This window comes from Mesoplodon densirostris, chromosome X (assembly GCF_025265405.1).
Source record: "Mesoplodon densirostris isolate mMesDen1 chromosome X, mMesDen1 primary haplotype, whole genome shotgun sequence".
NCBI lineage: Eukaryota > Metazoa > Chordata > Mammalia > Artiodactyla > Ziphiidae > Mesoplodon > Mesoplodon densirostris.
In genome coordinates, this window is record NC_082681.1 from 114,977,673 (window position 1) to 114,993,067 (window position 15,395).

Sequence of the window (15,395 nt, forward strand, 5' to 3'; positions counted from 1 at the left end):
GGCATATCTGGAGCTGTGGGATTATGCTGGCCGGATGGAGATTTCATAGGAGTAGGGATATTTAAGGCCTTAAACAGCAAACAGAGCTGCTGCTTTTTTTTTTTTTTTTTTTTTTTTGCGGTACGCGGGCCTCTCACTGTTGTGGCCTCTCCGGTTGCGGAGCACAGGCTCCGGACACGCAGGCTCAGCGGCCATGGCTCGGGCCCAGCCGCTCCGCGGCATGTGGGATCTTCCCGGACCGGGGCACGAACCCGCGTCCCCTGCATCAGCAGGCGGACTCTCAACCACTGCGCCACCAGGGAAGCCCAGAGCTGCTGCTTTTTGATGCACTAGACGAAAGGGGTGCTATTGCTATTATAATCCAGAGGCCAAAGGAGGTTGTAATGTTTTCACTGAAGTTGCTGAGTCTTGTTGTTTGCGTGTTGCTTATTTTTCCGGAGAGCATTATGCTGTAATTCTTTTCTGGTCTTGTTCTGTGTGACATAATTAATATGGCTCATTTGGACAGAACTGTTAGGAACATTAATTAAAATTATTATGATCCGGGGCCTCCCTGGTGGCGCAAGTGGTTGAGAGTCCGCCTGCCGATGCAGGGGATACGGGTTCGTGCCCCGGTCTGGGAGGATCCCATATGCCGCGGAGCGGCTGGGCCCGTGAGCCATGGCCGCTGAGCCTGCGCGTCCGGAGCCTGCGCGTCCGGAGCCTGTGCTCCGCAACGGGGGAGGCCACAACAGTGAGAGGCCCGCATACCGCAAAAAAAAAAAAAAATTATTATGATCCTACTGACTGTGTGACTGTTGTGGAAGCATTTAAAGCCAGAGAAAAACTTTGGTAATTGGAAAACCTTATAAGACATAAGCTTCAAACCACTCATTATGCTTTACCATCGCATAAAGATACAGTCAGCCCTCCGTGTCCGCAGGTTCTGTATCCATGGATTCAACCAACCTCAAGTCAAAGATATTGTTTTTTTCATTCCAGAAAGCTCCAAAAAGCAAAACTTAAATTTGCGGCACACCAGCAACTATTTACATAGCATTTACATTGTATTAGACATTATAAGTAGTCTAGAGATGATTGAAAGTTTACAGGAGGATATGCGTAGCTTATATGCAAACACTATGTATGCCATTTTACATAAGGAACTTAAGCATCTGAGAACTTTGGTATCCATGGGGGTCCAAGAACCAGTCCTTGTGGATACCAGGGGACGACTGTATTAAGTGAGAAAACCAAGGTACTGTTGTTATTAATGTCAAATAATATCTATTTAAGTGAAGGGGCAACTATTCTTGGATAAAAAAATATGATGTACTGCAGAAAAAAAATACTCTCGCTTTCAAAGAAGTTTTTTTTTTCCTTTAAGACACTAGTGAAAATTTTAGTTATCAAATAAAATATATAACAGGAATGGCTCTTTAAAACTCCTCTTATACACTTTCCATGTATGTAGCAAGCTTTTACTTAGCAGTTAGTTTCCTTATAATCATGACTTAGAAAGCTGAGGCTTCTAATTATATCTTCTGAATGAGGTTCTCAACTTTATGCAACAGAAAAAATTGATGCATTCCACTGAAAATGGTTAAATCTTGATCAAATGTGCCTGCCTTCATCACATAATTCCCCACCAAATGAAATTAATATTGAAAACCTTTTCAAGATGATTTTATTGTGCCTTTTATGTCAAAGTTTGAGGCCATATTAAAGTTATCGAGTACTTATCCCCAAGTGTTCTGTTGTAGATGCAAAATATGATCAAAGAGGACTGACACCCAAGTAAACTTAGGAATTTGAAAAAGGCATGAACAGGGCTGAATTTCAGCTGTATCCTCCATGGAAAGTTCATTTTTTAATATAAAGGATCCTAAATCTTTTTTTTTTTTTTTCTCACGAGAGCAAAAACCATGACAAAGAGAACAGAATCCAGAGGTGTAATGACTTTGACATCTTGGAAAGGCAACAGCATTGATGGATTTAACCCTAAGGCAAGCAGGGTAGTCTTCCTTATGTATTTCATTTCTCCAGCAATTAATGGTATTCATGGGCTGCTCTGATGCAAAATTAAGTGACATCCAAACTTCTGCAGATAGACTTTCTCCCAAAGGAGACCTAAGCAATTATAGTAGAACTCCCATGGAATCTTAGAACACATTTTTGCCCAAGCATACCTCTAGTCAAGATAGTCAGCCAGGGCTTTGTAGCTGTTGAAATTGCCGGCTATGCTAAAACATGATAGCCCCCAAGTTTCCCTGTGTTTCAGTGTCTATTGCTATAAAACAAACCAGTTAGTTGCTTAAAAAACAGCAATGTATCATTTCTTAAAATGTTCTAGGTCAGGAATTCAGGCAGGGCTTGGCTGGGCAGTTCTTCTGTTACATACAACAATGCCTGAAGTTACTCTCTCAGCTGCATTTGACCGGTGGTTCAGCTAGTCTGGGAGATATGAGAAGGCTTCACTTACATGGCTGGTCCACTCTATCCTCATATGCTGTCACATGTATCCGTTTTCTGATCGAAGCTTCTTTACATCATGGAGGCTGGCTCCCTGTAAAGAGGAAGCAGAAGATGCCTCTTCAGAGTTAGGCCTGGCAGCGCATGGCGTCTAAAGCACTGGACCACCAGGGAAGTCCCTAAAGAGGAAGCAGAAGATGCCTCTTCAGAGTTAGGCCTGGCAGCGCATGGAGTCTAAAGCACTGGACCACCAGGGAAGTCCCTAAAGAGGAAGCAGAAGATGCCTCTTCAGCGTTAGGCCTGGCAGCGCATGGAGTCTAAAGCACTGGACCACCAGGGAAGTCCCTAAAGAGGAAGCAGAAGATGCCTCTTCAGAGTTAGGCCTGGCAGCGCATGGCGTCTAAAGCACTGGACCACCAGGGAAGTCCCTAAAGAGGAAGCAGAAGATGCCTCTTCAGAGTTAGGCCTGGCAGCGCATGGCGTCTAAAGCACTGGACCACCAGGGAAGTCCCTAAAGAGGAAGCAGAAGATGCCTCTTCAGAGTTAGGCCTGGCAGCGCATGGCGTCTAAAGCACTGGACCACCAGGGAAGTCCCTAAAGAGGAAGCAGAAGATGCCTCTTCAGAGTTAGGCCTGGCAGCGCATGGAGTCTAAAGCACTGGACCACCAGGGAAGTCCCTAAAGAGGAAGCAGAAGATGCCTCTTCAGAGTTAGGCCTGGCAGCGCATGGAGTCTAAAGCACTGGACCACCAGGGAAGTCCCTAAAGAGGAAGCAGAAGATGCCTCTTCAGAGTTAGGCCTGGCAGCGCATGGAGTCTAAAGCACTGGACCACCAGGGAAGTCCCTAAAGAGGAAGCAGAAGATGCCTCTTCAGAGTTAGGCCTGGCAGCGCATGGAGTCTAAAGCACTGGACCACCAGGGAAGTCCCCAAAGAGGAAGCAGAAGATGCCTCTTCAGAGTTAGGCCTGGCAGCGCATGGAGTCTAAAGCACTGGACCACCAGGGAAGTCCCCAAAGAGGAAGCAGAAGATGCCTCTTCAGAGTTAGGCCTGGCAGCGCATGGAGTCTAAAGCACTGGACCACCAGGGAAGTCCCCAAAGAGGAAGCAGAAGATGCCTCTTCAGAGTTAGGCCAGGCAGCGCATGGAGTCTAAAGCACTGGACCACCAGGGAAGTCCCTAAAGAGGAAGCAGAAGATGCCTCTTCAGAGTTAGGCCTGGCAGCGCATGGCGTCTAAAGCACTGGACCACCAGGGAAGTCCCTAAAGAGGAAGCAGAAGATGCCTCTTCAGAGTTAGGCCTGGCAGCGCATGGAGTCTAAAGCACTGGACCACCAGGGAAGTCCCTAAAGAGGAAGCAGAAGATGCCTCTTCAGAGTTAGGCCTGGCAGCGCATGGAGTCTAAAGCACTGGACCACCAGGGAAGTCCCTAAAGAGGAAGCAGAAGATGCCTCTTCAGAGTTAGGCCTGGCAGCGCATGGCGTCTAAAGCACTGGACCACCAGGGAAGTCCCCAAAGAGGAAGCAGAAGATGCCTCTTCAGAGTTAGGCCTAGCAGCGCATGGAGTCTAAAGCACTGGACCACCAGGGAAGTCCCTAAAGAGGAAGCAGAAGATGCCTCTTCAGAGTTAGGCCTGGCAGCGCATGGCGTCTAAAGCACTGGACCACCAGGGAAGTCCCTAAAGAGGAAGCAGAAGATGCCTCTTCAGAGTTAGGCCTGGCAGCGCATGGAGTCTAAAGCACTGGACCACCAGGGAAGTCCCTAAAGAGGAAGCAGAAGATGCCTCTTCAGAGTTAGGCCTGGCAGCGCATGGAGTCTAAAGCACTGGACCACCAGGGAAGTCCCTAAAGAGGAAGCAGAAGATGCCTCTTCAGAGTTAGGCCTGGCAGCGCATGGAGTCTAAAGCACTGGACCACCAGGGAAGTCCCCAAAGAGGAAGCAGAAGATGCCTCTTCAGAGTTAGGCCTGGCAGCGCATGGAGTCTAAAGCACTGGACCACCAGGGAAGTCCCTAAAGAGGAAGCAGAAGATGCCTCTTCAGAGTTAGGCCTGGCAGCGCATGGCGTCTAAAGCACTGGACCACCAGGGAAGTCCCTAAAGAGGAAGCAGAAGATGCCTCTTCAGAGTTAGGCCTGGCAGCGCATGGCGTCTAAAGCACTGGACCACCAGGGAAGTCCCTAAAGAGGAAGCAGAAGATGCCTCTTCAGAGTTAGGCCTGGCAGCGCATGGAGTCTAAAGCACTGGACCACCAGGGAAGTCCCTAAAGAGGAAGCAGAAGATGCCTCTTCAGAGTTAGGCCTGGCAGCGCATGGAGTCTAAAGCACTGGACCACCAGGGAAGTCCCTAAAGAGGAAGCAGAAGATGCCTCTTCAGAGTTAGGCCTGGCAGCGCATGGAGTCTAAAGCACTGGATCACCAGGGAAGTCCCCAAAGAGGAAGCAGAAGATGCCTCTTCAGAGTTAGGCCTGGCAGCGCATGGCGTCTAAAGCACTGGACCACCAGGGAAGTCCCCAAAGAGGAAGCAGAAGATGCCTCTTCAGAGTTAGGCCAGGCAGCGCATGGAGTCTAAAGCACTGGACCACCAGGGAAGTCCCTAAAGAGGAAGCAGAAGATGCCTCTTCAGAGTTAGGCCTGGCAGCGCATGGCGTCTAAAGCACTGGACCACCAGGGAAGTCCCTAAAGAGGAAGCAGAGGATGCCTCTTCAGAGTTAGGCCTGGCAGCGCATGGCGTCTAAAGCCCTGGACCACCAGGGAAGTCCCTAAAGAGGAAGCAGAAGGTGCCTCTTCAGAGTTAGGCCTGGCAGCGCATGGCGTCTAAAGCACTGGACCACCAGGGAAGTCCCTAAAGAGGAAGCAGAAGGTGCCTCTTCAGAGTTAGGCCTGGCAGCGCATGGCGTCTAAAGCACTGGACCACCAGGGAAGTCCCTAAAGAGGAAGCAGAAGATGCCTCTTCAGAGTTAGGCCTGGCAGCGCATGGCGTCTAAAGCACTGGACCACCAGGGAAGTCCCCAAAGAGGAAGCAGAAGATGCCTCTTCAGAGTTAGGCCTGGCAGCGCATGGCGTCTAAAGCCCTGGACCACCAGGGAAGTCCCTAAAGAGGAAGCAGAAGGTGCCTCTTCAGAGTTAGGCCTGGCAGCGCATGGCGTCTAAAGCACTGGACCACCAGGGAAGTCCCCAAAGAGGAAGCAGAAGATGCCTCTTCAGAGTTAGGCCTGGCAGCGCATGGCGTCTAAAGCACTGGACCACCAGGGAAGTCCCCAAAGAGGAAGCAGAAGATGCCTCTTCAGAGTTAGGCCTGGCGCTCACACAGTGCCATAACTGACATAGCCTGCTGGTCCAAGTAAATCACAAAGGCGGCTCAGACTCAGGAGGAGAGGAAGCTGCCTCCATCTCTTGATGGTGTGCGTACAAAAAGGGAAACAAGTGATGGTGGTCAACTGTGGAAACAAACTGAACACTCTATCTCTATGGTGGGTATTTAGAGTCCCAGACTGGCCTTCCTCCTGTTCCCAGAGTAGCTTTGCTGACCTTAAGCACATCTTCTGGCAATGTGGTATAAGCAAGTAAAGGGCAATGTGGGAGTTTACACTGAACAGATCTAGAGTTGCACTGTGGTTCTATCTCTTCTGAATTAAGTCATGCAGTATAATAAAAGCCCATCTGAGCACTGTTTTCCAAATCTAGGAACTCGGGGTAATGCTATTATCTTGGATAGTGATGAGAATTAGAAACAAATATAAAGAGACTGGCATGTATCAGGTGCTTAAAAATGTTTGTTGTTGCTGTTGTTATTATTAGATGATTGATGGGGAATGGCTTTCTGGCATACTTCTACCTAGAATCCTTTCTGTTCAGAAAGGGAATTGAAAGAGTAGAAGAAAACTGTGATGCTCTTCTGAGACATCTCAAATAACTGAAACACTCTGGCCTTCAAATGTCTGAAGCCTCTTAAATGTGAGGAAATCTCAGAGAATGAAGGATAAGCCACACACTTGGGGCTTCCCTGGTAGCAGAGTGGTTAAGAATCCGCCTGCCAATGCAGGGGACACGGGTTCGATCCCTGGTCTGGGAAGATCCCACATGCCGCGGAGCAGCTAAGCCCATATGCCACAACTACTCAGCCTGTGCTCTACAGCCCGCAAGCCACAACTACTGAGCCCGTGTGCCATTACTATTGAAGCCCGCGCACCTAGAGCCTGTGCTCTGCAGAAAGAGAAGCCGCCGCAATGAGAAGCCCGTGCACCGCAACGAAGAGTCACTCCCACTTGCAGCAACTAGAGAAAGGCCCGCGCGCAGCAACAAAGACCCAACGCAGCCAAATAAATAAATAAATATTTTAAAAAAACAAAGAAAAAGAAAAAAGGAAAGCGTAAGCCACATACTCAGAATTTAAGTTTGACCCTGAAAGTAGTGGGGAATGCTGATCTTCACCCCTCTTCAACATAGGAATCAGATAAGATCCTGAGAGGAAGAATACAGGACAGGATACTATAGACCTCCTTTCAAATGCTTTGACTACATAACTCAAATAAATAATAGTAACATAATTATATAAAGTAGACTCTCCATGTTGAAATATTATATATAATATATATGTATGTATTCGTATCTATTACATATATATGCAAATACATATACATAGGCTAAAAGAGATTCATACTGCTAAGGTTCCCAAAGACAATAATATATTATTTTTGTCATATGAAAGAAAGGGCATTCTATACATAGCACATACTTCAATCAGAACAAGTTCATGGACATGCTACCTTTGAAGTCTAAAAGGGGCCCACGCTTAGAAGTCCCCATGCTGGCTTCAATGCTCTGTTGTCACCATCTAGAAACCCTCAGTAATTTTTGAACAAGGGGCTCTATATTTTCATTTTTTTTAATTTATTTATTTTATTTATTATTTTTGGCTGTGTTGGGTCTTTGTTGCTGCACGCGGGCTTTCTCTAGCTGCGGTGAGCAGAGGCTACTCTTTGTTGCGGTGCCGGCAGGCTGCCCATTGCAGTGGCTTCTCTTGTTGCGAAGCACGGGCTCTAGGCGTGCGGGCTTCAGTAGTTGTGGCACGCGGGCTCAGTGGTTGTGGCTCACGGCCTCTAGAGCTCAGGCTCAGTAGTTGTGGTGCACAGGCTTAGTTGCTCCGTGGCATGTGGGATCTTCCCGGACCAGGGCTCGAACCCATGTCCCTTGCATTGGCAGGCAGATTCTTAACCACTGCACCACCAGGGAAGCCCTACATTTTCATTTTTCACTGGCAAATTACTTAGCTGGTCCTCACTTCAACATACTGTTAACTATGAATTCACATAATTTTGATCACAAATTTTTCATATGTTTATGTGTGCTTATGAGTAAACAGCTACATGTATAAAGTACTCATAGACAAAATGTCATTCAACCACTCAACAAATAACTACTGAGGGCAGATTTATACCTCTATTAACGATATATTACTTCATTATTTATTACTATATGATTTTATGTGTTTTTATCAGGAAGAGAGAAAGATCAAGAAATTTTGTGATTCCTGAGACAGATGTTCCAAAGGATGTTACTTGAAAGCTCCTCATTAACTATTCAGAGGAGGAGGACCAGTGACATGTAGACACTTTCTCCCTAAGTGCCAACCCAGAGGTGTCTCTCGTGGCCCACTCAGTTCTCCATGTACTCACTCAGCCAGGAGTAGTACCTTTACTGTCAGAAAAATCATTTTCATTATGCAGAATAAAGTGATTCAACTGCCAAAGGCAATCTTCATGACAAAAAACAGCAGCTCTTTTTTCTCTTTTCACAAATAAAGTTAAGTATAATAACAGTAGGATGAGCTTCAGGAATGATGGAATTCTCTCCTTCTCTCTCTCTCTCTCTCTTTTGTTTTCTGTATGTGGTTTCAGAATTCCTTTGGTTAATGAATAAGAGTAATCCTTTCTGTAGAAACATTTTGATATAAAACATCAGGTGATTTTCAGAAACCTTCATACTTTGAAACTTAAAAAGATAAAAGATAGGGCTTCCCTGGTGGTGCAGTGGTTGGGAGTCTGCCTGCCGATGCAGGGGACATGGGTTCGAGCCCTGGTCTGGGAGGATCCCACATGCCGCGGAGCGGCTAGCCCCATGAGCCACAATTACTGAGCCTGCGCGTCTGGAGCCTGTGCTCCGCAACAGGAGAGGCCGCGATGGTGAGAGGCCCGTGCACCGCGATGAGGAGTGGCCCCCACTTGCCGCAGCTGGGAAAGGCCCTCGCACAGAGGCGAGGACCCAGCACAGCCATAAATAAATAAATAAAAATTAAAAAAAAAAAGCAAAAGAAATCTGAATGAAGTATGGTCTTAAAAAAAAAAGAATAAATAGCCTTTTAAAAAAAAAAGATAAAATATAAGCAAGTGGTCAAGTCAAGCAACCCAATAAAGGCCATGATAGTGAGGGAAGCCTCATGGTTTCCAGTGGCTTTCAAAATATAAAGAAGTAAATCAAATTTCATTGTGTCCTCACAGAAAACATCACGACAACTCAGTCTCCATCACAGAACTGGGATTACCAAATGTTTGCTTCTAAGTAATGATAGCCCTAGTAAGAAAATTGCCAATCTTTAGCGTATTCAAAAATCCCAAGTCTTGGGCCTCCCTGGTGGCACAGTGGTTGAGAGTCCGCCTGCCGATGCAGGGGATACGGGTTCGTGCCCCGATCTGGGAGGATCCCATATGCCGCGGAGCGGCTGGGCCCGTGAGCCATGGCCGCTGGGCCTGCGCGTCCGGAGCCTGTGCTCTGCAACGGGAGAGGCCACAACAGCGAGAGGCCTGCATACCGCAAAAAGAAAAAAAAAAAAAAAAAAATCCCAAGTCTTTATTAAGCACAGTCAACAAATCTGCAGTTTGAATTCTATTTTTGCATCTCCCTGACAAATCTCTAATTAAAAATACAATAATTTTGAATAGCACACTGAGGCAGTGGATTACATTTTATGCCTTCTTGTTTCTAAACATTAATATGAAAGTCCAAGCATCTAGAGAGTCCTCCCCATCTTTTACAAATGTTGACAAAGAATTTCAAAAAAAAGATAATAAGCAAAATCTCTGTATATATGTGAGAGAGCTTTGATTACATAGGCCTGTGGTGTAACATACACTCAAGTTTTTACATTATTTATGAACAAATAAAGTCTTAAAGATCTGCTGACCTTAAAACACTTTTAGCTACTGTACTATTTTCTTTGTGTAACAAGAAGTAGAAAATAGTTTGTGTTCTAGGGATCCACAATAAAAACTCAAAGGCAGATTGCATTTTGATTAAGGTATGGATGGTAGATTAGACTACTGTTGAGTAAATATTCACTCCCCACCTTCTCCGCCCCGACCTGGATGAGAAGAGTATACATCCACGATACGCTGATGTTGGGTTTGGCCATATGACTTGCTTTTGCCAATAGGATATTAGTGGATGTGACAAATTGAGACTTGAAATGTGCTTGTATGATTGTGGCCTAGAACTTGTTCTCATGCATGCATACTGCATCATTGCTATAAGAAGAGGCTACAAGTAGCCCCTGGAGCAAAGAGGATGACAGACACATGTAGCCGACTTGGATCCTAGCTTCAGCTTGGATCCAAGCCCAAACAAACTCAGACAAGATCACAAACTATCAGCCAACTTGCAGAAGCATGGGGGAGAAATAAATACTTGCTATATGCATTGAATTTGGGCTTTTTAAAAATACAACACAATTGTGACAATAGCTAACTGACTCAACAAACTATTTAAAGAACTACAGAAGTATAGCTCTTCCAGGGCAAAATCTGGTTCCATATCTACTCAGGCAAGGTATTGAATACATTAGATTCATTGCTAGAATTGTCAAACTGAGACTTTAAGCAACATGAAATTACTTGAAAATAACATTCCCTACAAAAATTATTTATGCAAAATTACTAAGCATTCATATTAAAATACATATAAATTTCAATTATCACACTATCAATATGTGGTTATATATGTTGAAATACACATAAGTTTCAATTATTTTATACCATCAACAATGTTCATCATGACATTCAACAAATTTTTTTTTTTTTTTTGTGGTATGTGGTCCTCTCACTGTTGTGGCCTCTCCCGTTGCAGAGCACAGGCTCCGGATGCGCAGGCTCAGCGGCCATGGCTCACGGGCCCAGCCGCTCTGTGGCATGTGGGAGCTTCCCGGACCGGGGCATGAACCCGTGTCCCCTGCATCGGCAGGCGGACTCTCAACCACTCCGCCACCAGGGAAGCCCACATTCACCAAATATTTTTTAATGTCTATTATAAGTTACCAGGCACATGCAAGCATCATTTACACCCCTAACCAGCTGTACACAAGGAGTGGTCAACAGTTCAATAAGCACAGGATAGGATATTCATCTAGGAACTTTCTGATACATTCTACTCATCACTGTCATCTCGTGGTGTCTTGAGTTGGTTACTATATTCTTTACTGTTGACTTGGCTATTACTAGAAGTTTTACTACTATTACTGTTCACTACATTTCTCTACCTGTTTTTTATTACCTTTTTTTTTTTTTTTTTTTTTTTTTTACAGCATTTTAAACAAAGTGTCACCAAGAAGAAAATTCTCCCAGAAAAGATATCTTTCTAATTTAGAGCAATTGGTTCCTGGGAGTAGGAGGAGAGAATGGTAAAATATTCAAATTTTTACCACTATGCTCTGTGAAATGTATGTGCTACACAATTCAAATAAATCACTTAGATTAACTGTGCCTCAGTTTCCTTTCTCATCCATGAGATGGGAAAAACAATAATATATACCCACACCTTTCAACATTGAGATGATCAAATGCTGTGTCTGAAAACACTAAAGTCATATAAGTCATTTTTTTCTTCTTTATTTAGAGGCAGTTTTTAGCAATATCAAATTTTCTCCTTACAAAAAACCTGCCTTTCACTATTTCAATAATATATCTCTTGTACAGTGTCTTCCACTAAAAAAACAGCATTTCCTCTTTTCAAAAGCCAAGTAAAAATTTTAAATGGAAAATCTTTTTTTCTAAATTTCTATTGTAACACTGCTATTATGGATATGCTCGATTGTGAGTTTATTGCTACACCATGGTGCAAATGGTCCAAAATAGATCTTGTCAAAGAACAGATTGCTATTATGATTGATATGCTTGCACCAGGGTTGTGTTTCATAAAATATGTATGTTGTTTTGTTTTATTTGGTTTTGTTCTATTTTTTCTCCATGATGTCTTTGTTTGAACTTGTTGTGTCTAATTCAGCTATGGCTTGGTCAATGCTACGTGACCTTTCTTTCTTGGTGTTTGTCTTTGGGCTATTTATCCAGTCATCGGTCCAAGAACTAGGAAAAGCAAACAAAAACTAGTTTCATTCAAATAGTAAATGGTTTGGCATAGTAGAAGTATAAAAGGGAAGAGTTGGTTAAAACCATTTTTGATTTTTTCATATATTAGCTCTGTATGATATACTTCTCTGTATATACTTTATTATCTATATATCCTACACCTCACTGCCATGAATATATCAGAGATTTCTTATTGTTTAGTGAAATCCTCTACACATTAAAAAATGTCAAGGCATGAAAACTGAGTTTAAAAAAACTATCTAAAACTCACATTTAAAGACCTAGATTAAAACTAAAGTTTAATAGGAAATACTTATTTTTATTTAAAAGCCCAATATCCTTTATAAACAACTTCCTTCGAATGACAATAAATGTACACATCTCAACAGTCACCACAACATTAAATGTAGATGCAATGGAACCTGAAATTCTGGAGAGTTTCTTAAGTTTTGGAAAAGCATGACTCTAAGCCATGAAGAAGTTAATTACTTCAAAGCTTATTGATTCATTCTGAAAAAAATAAATTTTTAAATATCATACTCATCCTAAGGGTCAGCTGGTGTCTTACATTATACATCATGATTGCAACAGACCCCATAAACTATGTACCACTGAAAACAGAAAAGGACCTCTCTAATGTAAATACCAAATATCACATATTAATCACAATATGCTTTGCCATCAGTTTCACATTTACATATAAGTACAATGCACACAATCATTTTTTCTTGTAAATGAATTTTAGTTGCATTAAAAAAATGTATTATGCTTGTAGACATTGACATTTTAAAAAGCTGTTTAAATTGAAATCAAATTAGAAAAAAACAGTTAATATTCATTTTAATAGGAACACAAACGACTCAGTCTAGGAAAAGCCGATAATGAGTTTTTCTACTTTGCCATCATAATGTACATTCAATGAGTTGTCCTTCACATAGCAACATAATGCTGCCATCAATAGAACATATGCTTTGTGCTATTTTTCAAATGGTGATAATGAGTTTTTCTGAAGCGAATACAGTATAGAACTGAAGTACACCAAATTCTCTAGATGTCATAACTAGAGTTCCTGAGTATATGGGTTTAACTCTTTATAGAATGTATTTATTTCTTTATTCATTACTTTATTATGCTTATAGGTCAACAATATTATGAGTGGATTAGTTTATTCATCAACATTAAATAAGAAATTGCTATCTCTACTGATTAAAAGTAAAAACGTTTATTGGATACTCATAGGAATAGCAAGCTCTGGCACCAAAACATTGATAATTTTTATATATATGCAACAGAATTATGGGTGATTAAATTGTTTTCTATAGATTCTAATTCTCCTACAATAAGTATGCTTCGCTGCCCATTCTTAAAATGTTGGGTTGCCTTCATATTTTTTATTTCACTCTGTACGCTCTTCCTTGCCAATCTCATTCATGTTCATTGCTTCCAGTTTCAAATACCTGCTCATGACTTCACATGTGCATCCTAAGCCCAGGCCTCTCCTCTCATATTCAGCTTCACATATATTTCTGCTTACCTGCTATCTTCACTTGCATATTTATTAAAAGTGCTTCAAACACAGCCCTCTTTAAATCGAACTCCAACCATACCTCCAAATTACATCCATTCTTATCAATCCTACTCTTGGTAAATGGTACACTTGCAGAATTCCCAATCTCAGTAGGTGATGCAACTGTGAATGCAGTTGCACAGGCCATGGATATAAGCAGGCATTTTTGACACTATGTTCTCCTACACCATCCATGTGCAAACGAGCACATGAGTCTTGCAAATTCTACCTATACACAGCTTTCTAATCTGTCCAAATTTCTCCATCTCTGATGTCACAATCCTGGAATACTGTACAAGTATCTGGAATTCTTTTTCCTATGTGTTTTTTGTTTGTTTTGCTTTGCTTCCCTTTTTTTTTTTTTTACACCGCAGCCACAGTGTTCTTTACAAAATGCATATCTGAGCAGGTCATTCACCTGCTTTAAAACTTTTAGTTGTTTTATTTTGCATCTAAGAAGAAACCCAAACTCTTTTACTACACTCTACCCATTGACTTTCACACTAAAACTAAAGTGGTTTTCCTGCCAGTCCACTGAGTGGTATTCCTCCAGTCTACTGAGTGGTGTTCTTCCAGCGCGCCAACTTTATTATTCAATCAGACCTTTGTGCAGGCGGTTCCCCTAAGGAACAGTTTCCAAACCTCACTCCACCCTTGTTAACCTAACTCACATTCATCCTTTTTTCTAGGTTAAGATACTAATTCTTCAGGACAGCCTTCCCTGACTTATTGAATCAGATAGTATCCCACTATTTTATCTCTCTGTCCTTTTCCTTTGTAATGTTTAACAGTTTGTAATAAATGTATATACGTGTCTATTGGATTTACATCTGTCATTCGCACTAGACGATAAGTTCTAGGAAGGCAGGGTCTGCTCACATTTTGCTCACCATTTTCTCCTCAGCTCCCAGCATAGTGCATGGTTGAATTACTTATCAATAACTTACTGCTGCATTAAGGATGAGAATGTCTTACATTCAGAAAAATATTAAAGTGGGAACAAAATACATGAAGTCAACTTGGTATTCAAAGTGCATAGAATCAGAACATGTTCACCTGCTTGGTTAAGAATCCACCTGCCAATGCAGGGGACACGACACGGGTTCCATCCCTGATCTGGGAGGATCCTACATGCCGCGGAGCAACTAAGCCCGTGTGCCACAACTGCTGAGCCTGCGCTCTAGAGCCCACGAGACACAACTACTAAGCCCGTGTGCCGCAACTACTGAGCCCACGCACTGCAACTACTGAAGCCTGCGTGCTCTAGGGCCTGCATGCCACAACTACTGAAGCCCACGCGCTCTAGGGCCCACATGGCACGACGACTGAAACCCGCAAGCCTTGAGCCCACGCTCCGCAACGAGAGAAGCCACCACAAATGAGAAGCCTGCTCACTGCAACGCAGAGTAGCCCCCGCTCACAGCGACTAGAGAAAGCCCATCTGCAGCGACGAAAACCCAATGAAGCCAAAAAAAAAAAAAAAAAGAAAAAAAGAACATGTTCACTTGCTCTAAGAATACATAAATCTGACTTTGAGATTCTACTTTTGACTTGAGTAAAAACCGACATCTAATTGTCCACCAGATTAAAAACAACATAGGGCTTCCCTGCTGGCACAGTGGTTAAGAATCCACCTGCCAATGCAGGGGACACGGGTTCGAGCCCTGGTCCAGGAAGATCCCACATGCCGTGGAGCAACTAAGCCCATGTGCCACAACTACTGAGCCGGCACTCTAGAGCCCGCCAGCCACAACTACTGAAGCCCGTGCGCCACAACTACTGAAGCCCACTCGCCTAGAGCTTGTGCTCCACAACAAGAGAAGCCACTGCAATGAGAAGCCTGTGCACCACAATGAAGAGTAGCCCCCGCTTGCTGCAACTAGAGGAAGCCCACGTGCAGCAACAAAGACCCAACACAGCCAAAAATAAATAAACAAACAAACAAACAAATAAATAAATTTAAAAACAACAGTTTCTCTTAAATAAAAGAGCTAAACTAAGAGCGTATTTCCTTAAAGGTCTTTTCAACTG